The sequence below is a fragment of the Sceloporus occidentalis genome, unplaced genomic scaffold (genome assembly GCF_023333645.1).
Source record: "Sceloporus occidentalis isolate IW3139 unplaced genomic scaffold, rSceOcc1.0.p SCAF_41, whole genome shotgun sequence".
NCBI lineage: Eukaryota > Metazoa > Chordata > Lepidosauria > Squamata > Phrynosomatidae > Sceloporus > Sceloporus occidentalis.
In genome coordinates, this window is record NW_028317021.1 from 5,385,338 (window position 1) to 5,394,951 (window position 9,614).

The 9,614-nt window shown below is 47.3% G+C and overlaps 1 pseudogene; it reads right to left on the reverse strand.

Moving 5' to 3' along the window:
* Positions 1-240: 240 nt before the first annotated feature.
* Positions 241-1,719, reverse strand: LOC149290028 (immunoglobulin lambda variable 5-52 pseudogene; annotated as a pseudogene).
* Between the last annotated feature and the right edge of the window lie 7,895 nt (positions 1,720-9,614).

A 9,614-nucleotide genomic window follows, 5' to 3' on the forward strand; every position in this document is an offset into this window, starting at 1 on the left:
CTGACTGTTGACCAAGCTGGATGTGGCTTCTGGGAGTTGATGTTCAAAACACCTGGAGGACCAAAGTTTGGGAACCACTGTCCTAGACCAAGGAGAGGGGCAACCCCTGGGATCCTATGGATCACTTTTCTGCCCCAGGGCCCTTCATGAAATCTCAGAATAAAATGAAACCAAACTAAACGTAGTCACATCTCCACCTTGGTCAAGGATGTGGGAGAGAGAAAGGCATTCCAACCCCAGCTAAGAGACAGATTCAGCCTCCTTCAAGCTCTGCAGTTTCTGGACACTGAGATCTGAAAGAGAAGAACACAAGGAGAAGTTGAGGACTTTTTTGCTACACCGTTGACCTGTCACTGCAGCCAACTTAGGCAATAGTCAAGGATTCTGGGAGCTGAGGTCCAAAACATCTGGAGGAACAATGGTTGAAGACCTCTGGGCTACAATGCAGCAACACCAAACATCTGCAGACCTTGCATCAGAATACAGAAGATTTCGGGCCAAATGACCACTTCTTGATGCCAGTTAAACTCCCTGCACCCATGGAGAGCAGAACTGTGACACCAAGAAGGAGCCAGGCCATTCTGGGGAAACTGGGGAAGTTCCTAAAGCAAAGAGAAGATTGCAGGTTGTCTTCCTCTGTCCGTTGTGCTTGACATAGGGACACCTGGCCAACATTGCCCCCTACAGATTAAAAACAGGACTATGATTCTGGAGATCAGGGCTTGAATCCCAGTTCAGCCATGGAAACCCACTTTGGGCAAGCCATACTCTCTCAGCCTCTGCAGAGGATGGCAATGGCAAACCCCCTCTCAAGAAACCTGCCAAGAAGACCCCAGGATAGGTTCAACTTAGGGTCCCCATCAGACATGACTTGAAGGCACACGTCATTTCCAGCTGTGTGATTCAAATCATCTCAAGCACAGGTCAAATTCAGCTTTTCAGCCTATCCCACACCATCAGCCATGTTGGCTAGAGCTGATAGGAGTTGTAAGATGAGAGCATCTATAGGGCCATGAAAACTCACCTCTGCTTTAGAGCAGTTATATTCCACAGACAATGAAGGAGGTGTGCTGGGTTTTTGTCTCAGGGACCCTGTTGTCATTTCCAACTGAATGGTTCCAACTGTCTCAAGACAACCTGAGTTCTATAGTCAGTGGGGAGCAGAACGTAGGTTTTTGTCTCACTTCCCCATCAGACTTCCCACCGTGAGCCGTGCTGCTGTGCCATGTAGCACAGTAATAATCTGCCTCGTCTTCTGGTTGAACCCCAGCAATGACTAAATTCCAGAGGTTCTTGGAGCCGTCGGGGGAGACACTGAATCTCTCCGGGATCCCCGAGCCCCTGCCTTGGCTGCTGCTAGTGTAATAGTGATATACGAACTGAGGGCCTCCGCCTGCTTTCTGCTGGTACCAGCCAACCCTACAGTTGCTGATGACGTATCCAGAGGACATGGCACAGGTGAGATGGATGGTCGCACCTGAGGCGAAGGATGCTGAGGGACTCTGAGTCAGGACAGGTTGTGAGGAAGAACCTACAAACCAGAAGAACGAAAGACATTGAGTTGTACCTCCATATAAGCATAGGTGACCCTTTTTACCCACAGGGAGTCATCAGCCCAGCATCTCTCCAAGGGCTTTAGCTGCCTCCATTACCTGAAAAGCAGGTGAGGACCAAGAGGAGGACCAAGGCCATGGGGAGGGATCCAGGCACACGCTCCATGCTGAGACCAAGCGCTCCGTCTGCCTGGGACTCTCGGATTGGCTCTTTAAAAGGGAAGAAAGTGCCTCCTCCACCAATGGCATCTCACCAGGTTCCTCCATCCCACCCCCTTGTGAGAGACCAGTATAAAGGGACACAGAGAGTCCAGAGCTTTGTTTCTTCCAAGGCAAAAGGGAAAGAAAGGAGTTGGGGAAGAGGCGGTAACCATCAATACCATTCTATAGGAAGGAAGCCCTTGGTCCTAGCTTATACTACATCAGTACCTTCTTCAAGAGAAAAGAAATAGGGTTGGATTCCTACATGCACTGACAAAGACATTGGTAGCATGAGATTGTGTAGACTTGAGCCTACTTCCTCTGATGCATGAGGAAGTACGGTCAAGTCTACAAAACCTCATGCCACCAACTCCTTTGTTTTTTCCATTTAATCTCAAAGGTGCTGCAAGATCCCTTTGCATACTCATTTTCCAGACCAAAACAGCTAGGTCTTTGAACTCATACAACTCAATGGGCCTTCCTTCCAAGGTGAACGCATGGAGGCCTGAGCTCATGGGCAGTTCCACTTCCGCAACCTTGAACAGAATTTAGATGTCTTGCATCAGAAGAACGTCAGGCGATTGTCACACAAGGCTAGTAAAGTGCAATGAGAGTAGGATGATAGCATCTGTGGCACATTAACAGGAGGACCTAGACATGTATAATGCGGGGTACAGACGGCCCAAAAAGGGCAGCCTGTCATCGCCTGCTTTTCCACCGGAGGGAAGCCTCAGCCACCAAATGGCGAGGCTTCCTGCGGACCCTGTAAAAAGCAGGTTCTCTCTACCCTGCAGTGGTGATGTAATGAGTGTGCCACAGTGTGCCACTGGCACACTTGTTATGCAAGTGCCATGCGGCACCGTGCCGATGCCACACGGCACTTGCATAACAATGGCAGCACCCGTCTGTACAGGGCGCCGCCATTTTGACACCCTTGTCACGTGTGAGGGGCAAGGGGCGTCTAGAAGCGCCGCCCCTCGCACATGATGAGGGGCGTCCTTTTTGGCCTGTCTGTACTGGGCCTAAGGCATCCATAGGATCCCATCCATGGTGTGGAAACTGTCTTGATTTGATGGCCCTTCCTCTCAAGAAAAAGTCAGTTTCTTTTTTTCTTAAGAAAAATTTTCTTCAACCCACAAATACCCTTCAAACAGGGCAGGCAATTTCAACAGAGTCTAGAGAGGGCCTCTTTTCTGAGTTTAATGGCACAGGCTCTGGCACCCCCTTGTGCCAGGGGTAGGGTTGAGAATACAAAAAGAAAAAGGCTCTCAGCCTCCAATTCTGTTAATATGTCTGGAGAGAGGACTTATTATTATTATTATTATTATTCATTGAGTAGGAAGGGATCCCACAGCCGTTTAGTCCAATCCTGTGCCAGTGCAAGAATCCACTGCTAAAATACCTATAAAAACTCCGCTATCCCCTTTCCATATTTCCATTTTGGTTAGCGTTGTATGCTGTGTTTGATCGGATTGCTTCTTGTCTGTGTGTGATTGCACTCTGCACATTTTCTAAATAAAACATGGAGTCCTCCCAGTTAGTGCTGGTATATACTGGTGCCTATGGTCCAACGGTTACCCAAGCCTCTTGAAAGCTAATTTTCCCTAACATTTGATGAATCATGGGCAGCTGGTGGGGATCTCTTTATTTATTTAGGTATTTATACCCCGCCCTTCAGCCCTAATGGCTCTCAGAGCGGCTAGTCTAGTCACTCAGTCTGTTTTTTGGGGTCATTCAGTCTCTTCTTTGAGTGACACACCCTTTTTACCTCTCCAGGGAGACCGAGTGATGGGTTTTTTCTTAGTTCCCCATCAGTGTTTACCACTGTGCAATATTCTACCACTGCTGTCCCACCTTCCACAATGATAATCAGCTTCATCTTCAACCTGGGTGCTGGTGATAGTTAAATAGCCAACGTCTCCGGATTGGGAAGCCGTGAATCGATCTGGGATCCCTTCCCCTCTGTTGCTTCCAGCATAGTGCACAAACCGAGGGGCCAGTCCAGATCTCTGCTGGAACCACTCGATCTTGAAAGATGAGCTATCGCTGAAAGTGCAGGAGAGTTTGGCTGTTTGTCCCAGGGACACAGACTGGGAAACAGGCTGGATGGGCGCTGACTGAGAACTGACCCCTTTAGGAAAAAGCAAATGCAAATGTTACAACCTGGAGTCACATTCTGTGTTCTCAGATATCCAGAATATACGACAGCTAGAAGACACGACATGACAAAGGCAAGTAGTTTGCTTCTTGGTCTATGTAATGAGTGTTGCCTGAAACCTTACCTAAACTGTATGTGAGCAACACAAGGAAATACAAAACCCAGGCCATGGTGGACTATGAAAATAATGGTTAGGTTCGATGGCAGAATTGGATAGCTTCCTTTCTTAAATCACACTTGGTGTGAAGGTCCTCCCTTCATGCAAATAAGTTGGTTAGCCATTGCTCTTATTTGAATTTTTTGCAGAGCATGATGGGACATTCTGGGCAAGCTAATGACCACCACAGAGATTTCTAAGAGGCAGATTTTGCAAAGGAGTAAGAATGAGCAGTGCTTCCACAGCCCTGAACTAAGTGCAGACGTTACGCATTGGAGAAACGTCTCCAAACCATTTGCGATGGGGAACGTATGGAAGAGACTAACAGGATTCTTCTGATGAGGCTCCCATCAGCCCTCCAGAGAAACCAGGTCCCTCAGGCTTGGCCTCTTCGCAATGGTCACCCAGCACTCAATGCCACCAGGTTGAGGAACCTCATCAGGTTGTTTTTTGTCTTGGTCTTTTCCTCTACCTTGGTCAGCCCCTTTTCCTCTTGGGTCATATCATTAAATCGTCTACGAAAGTTCATGCTACCAGCTTCTTTCTTTCAGTTAGTCTGAAAGCTGCTACAAGATCCCTTTGTATAGATTAGACTCAGAGAATCAATTGCATTTACTTACTTGTTGATCTAGTATTCAGCAATTGACTTAATGGATCTAGTCTAGTTGGGACTCACCAACAGGATTCAGGCCCAAATCAAACAAATGTGGAAAATACATATACCACACACTCTTCACCTTGAGATCCCTCCCTCCTCACCTTGAGGACCAGAGAACAGGGACCATCTCTAGGGATCTGGGAACCCGACTCGTGGGAGATGCATTCAAATCTTACGGACAAAAGTCTAATGAAGGGGTAGACAAATGTTGGTGTGGAGGACAGGTCCCTCCAGAACCCCTAAGAGCCAGATGACAGCAAAAGCATGACCACACTCCTTGACAATGTTGGGCCCCCAACAGAGTACTTGACGTAACTTCATCCATACTCATGGGCAAGAACACAGCTGTGTTGAAGAAGAGGAGAAGGACCTGTGATAGCAACAATAATGGTAACAATTAAGTCCTCATATGCGTTGTTACTTTCCATACAGGTCCATAGAATAGGACATAATCACACCACCAGGACCCCTAGGGCAATCTGATCCAACCGCAGCTAAAATACTTATGAGACATAGCCATGAAAGTCCTCCAGAGAAAGAAGGTCCACCACCTTCTAAGACATTTTATCCACCATTGAACAGCTCTCACATTCAGAAAGTTCTTCCTCATGCTTACATGGATCCTCTTTCTTGTTATTTGTATCCCTTGGTTCAGCTCCTAGATTGCCTCCGCACTGCAGAATTAACGTCCTTGGACGCTGTTTTAAATGCCATGGCTCAGTGCTATGGGATTCTGGGATTTGTAGTTTGTATTTCACCTTCTCTCTCAGAGAGCTCTCGCCCTAAAACAAACTGCAAATTCCATAGGATGGAGCCATGACAGTTAAAGTAGTGTCAATTTAGATTAATTCTGCCGTGTGGCAGCATGCTCCATTTTGTAACATGACACTTCTTCAGATCTTTAAAGATCCTCTCTCCATCTGCTTTTCGCTAAGCCAGCCATGCTCAGCTCCTAAAGCTTTTCTTGCAGAGTTTAGTTTGTACACTTTTTCTCATCTCGGTTGCCATCTTCTGGACAGTTTCCATCCTGGCAACGTCCAACTGCGGTGCCCAGAACTGGGTACAGGATTTCAAGTGAGGTCTAACCGAAGCAGAACAGAGGGAGACCAGGGCTTCCTTTGACCTGGGGACTATAGTTCTGCTCTACTTCATCTTCTGATACAGGAGAAGTGAGACATTTTTGTCTCAGTTCCCCATAGGGGCAGATCACTGTGACACCCGCCAAGAAGATAGTCCCATGTGGCACAGTAATAATCCGCCTCGTCTTCCGCTTGAACCCCAGCAATGACTAAATTCCAGAGGTTGTTGGAGGCATCAGGGGAGACACTGAATCTCTCTGGGACCCCTGAGCCCCTGCCTTGGCTGCTGCTAGTGTAATAGTGGTAAAGAAACAGAGGAACACCACCAGATTTCTGCTGGTACCACCTTGCTCTTTCTTTGCTGATGCTGTACCCGCTGTTCATAGTGCAAGGGATCTTTACCTCTGAACCCAGAGATTTGGATAAGGAGGGTGGTTGGGTCACCGCTAGTTGGGACTCCGAACCTGCAAGAAGGGAATAGACAGTGTTACTGGCTCAGCTTGGACTGCTGCCACACCACAGAATTAATAGCGTTTGACACCGCTTTAACTGTCTTGGCTCCATCCCTGAGAGGTGTAGTTTGTTGAGGCAACACGGTGGCTAAATAGCTCACAAAACTACCAACCCCAGAGTTCCATTGCAGCGAGCCATGGCCATTAAAGCGGTGCCAAACTGCAACATAGATGCAACCTTGGATGAAGCTTTACGCATAAGGCAGCAAAGACAACCCCACTTTAAATTCAACCTTCAGCTACTGGTGGTCCTCACCTAAAGTGCTTTGAAGGTTGGATGATCAAGCGCCTCTGAGCCCTTTCAAAGTGCTTTCCTCCGATCTTGGAGAAACTACCCAATTTGTCAGGAGCAATTGGCTAGGTTTTGACGTTCAGGAGACCAGGCTTGAATAGCAGTAGACGCATCTCATTTTAGAACGGGAAAGGATGTGAGTCCATGGTTTGGGGATCACTACAAGGGCTGATTTACGCAACCTCCCAAGCATGGATCAATAGGGTTGGACTAGCAGACAGGAGGTGATTCAATGAATATGTTCACCAGAAGCCAAAAATCTTTAAGTGGCTCTGTGTACAAATGTGTAAATCTGCAAGGGCTGAACACATTTGTCTGGTCAATCATTGTCTGCCAGTTCAAACAAATGGCTAACAGGTAAGAAAAGCTGAGCACATAGATGCAAACAGCTCCAGAAGTAGTTGGGATAAGGGCTGAAAAACACCTGGTAGCGATTTATTATTATTATTATTATTATTATTATTATTATTATTACATGATGGGCTTCTATTCTTTACCATGGCTGTGGCGCATAGTTAGCTAGCTAGTTTGCTCTGTGGGTATATGCAAATGTGTCTATGGGGGTTTAACCTGCATAGAGGCCTGCATGAAAAGTCTAGCAGGCCTCTTTCTCTTTGCTTGAGTCTCTTGTAGTCCCTTGATTCCTTCTCCAGAGGAAAGCAGTACAAGGTAGAGACAGCCTAACCTAGGCTGCCCCTTTTGATGCAGTTTGATACCGCTTTAGCTGCCACGGCTCATGGAATTCTGGGATCTGTAGTTGGGTGAGCTACTCAGCCGTCTCTGTCACCATGCTCTGGGTCCACATCAAACTACAAAGCCCAGGATTCCATAGCATTGGGCTGTGGCCGTTCAAGCAGTGTCAAACTGTGTTAATTCTGCGGTGTGGCAACAGCCCTAGCTCTGCAGCTGGTACTTGGCGATGCCAGCCTCCCTACTAATAAGAGTGCTTTGTTCTCTTGAGAACAGCCCTGGTGAGATACGTCTCTGCCCCAGAGACAGCCACCTTCTCATCTGGGACATCTAGTGGGCCTGCAAGTGGGAGGAGCTGTGTGTATCTCCGGGGTCGATATACACATACATTATTATTATTCTATTAATTTATATCCCACTTTCCCCCCCAAACGTGGGACCCAAAGCAGAAGCTGCCCCTGCTTTCAACTACAGAGACCTCTCTTTGCTTCTACTTCCGTTCCACTATCCACTTACCATTGCTAATTAATAAAGCTGTTTTCTGTATCTTCAGTGATTGATACTTGTAATTTGTAATTTTGTATTTTGTAATTTTATGTCTGTTGTAAATCCACCTCAATCCGCAGGGAGAGGCGGGAAATATAAATAAACCATACTGTTGTTGTTGTTGTTGTTGTTGTTGTTGTTATAGCCGTGGACATGGTTGGTTCCCAAGATACCCGAAGGAGGACTAAGGAGGTAAATTAAGGTACCTTCAGGAAAGTGGAGTACACCTGCCTTAATCTTAGGTGGTGTTTTAGGTGCATGCTAGCACTAGACACTGAATACCCAAAGGGGCATGAACCACTGAAAGAATAAATGTCTAATGGTACTTTGGAGGCTTGGAGAAACAAGGAACCGCCTTTGTCTTTGTTTGCAACCTTAGGATGGACTCCAGCCTTAGAGCATCCCTCCTGCAGGCTGCCTGCTCCTGGATTCATCTCAGATTGACTGGCCATGTCATGTTTTGTTTGCATTGCTAAAATCAAGGTGGCTCCTTGCAAGAGCATCATAGTCCATCGAGAGAATGACTCTAAGGCCTCCGCTCTAATCTTGCTCCTGTCTCTCTCTCTGCTTTTGTCTGAGACCTCATCCATTACATTACAGAAGGTCGAAAAAAGCACCACTTCTCTTGACGCTCAGGAAAAAGCCAAAGAGGTGGGTTTTTGTCTCACTTCCCTATCTAAATGAGCAACTGTGCACTCGCCCCCTGACCACACACAACAGTAATAAACGGCTTCATCTTCCATCTGGGCCCGAGTGATGGTCAGGGACATCACATTCCCAGCCCTGGACCCAGAAAAGCGGTCCGGGACGTCCGATGGCCTGGTGCTGGTGCTATGCATCACTGTATGGGGTTTCATCCCAGATTTCTGCTGGGCCCACCAAGGGTAGTTGCCATCACCGATGGTTCCGCTATTGAATCGGCAAGACATAGTGACCGTCCCACCTAAAGCCACCGATTCCGGGTCCTTCAAGGTCTGGAGTTGCTGGACACTTCGACCTGGAAGAGAAGAAGGCAAATCAATTATTAAGAAGATTTTCAGTGTCGCTGCACCGAGGTGCCATGATTCTAGGGTACATAAGATATGTGTCTTGGTTTTAGGTTTGTTTCATCGCTTCCACGGAATGAATGTTCCTCACCGACAGAAGCGAGGATTGTGAAGAGAAGCAATGCCTGGGTCATTCTGGGGAAAGCTGGTGGGTTGATCTTCCAAAGTCAAAAGGATCTCCTCTTGGCTTCCTCCCAACCTCTTTTGAATCCCTAGAGTTAAGAGGACAGACCTTTCATGCAAATCTGCTCCCCTTTAACTATAATCGCCAAACGACAACCACCAGAAAGGAGGGGACCCCCTGTTGCTCGCATCATGCATCTGAAGAGATCATCATCATCTTCTTCTTGGTCATCTTGGGAAGAGGGAGCAGGAAGCCATCTCTGAAAAACAGCCATCAGAGGTTGAGGTCTTCAACGCCAGCGCTTCCCAAACCAAGCAGCAGCCCAAAAGAGCATAAAATACAACATTGAGAGCGGTGCTTCTAAACATAGACAGAGTGCATTTCCCTCACCACTGAGCAACACTGCTCATCCTAACATTCACCGGGGATGTGGAAGGAGACCCTTCTCAATTTTAGCCTGGACTGCCTTAGAGAAAAGGGGGTGCGATATCGCCATTGCAACATAAAAGGTTCCCACCTTCAGATTCCCAGGTGACTCTGGCAGCCATTCTCACTATTTTACTCTCCACCAGGAGCAGGTCTTTGGTAAAGCGAATGG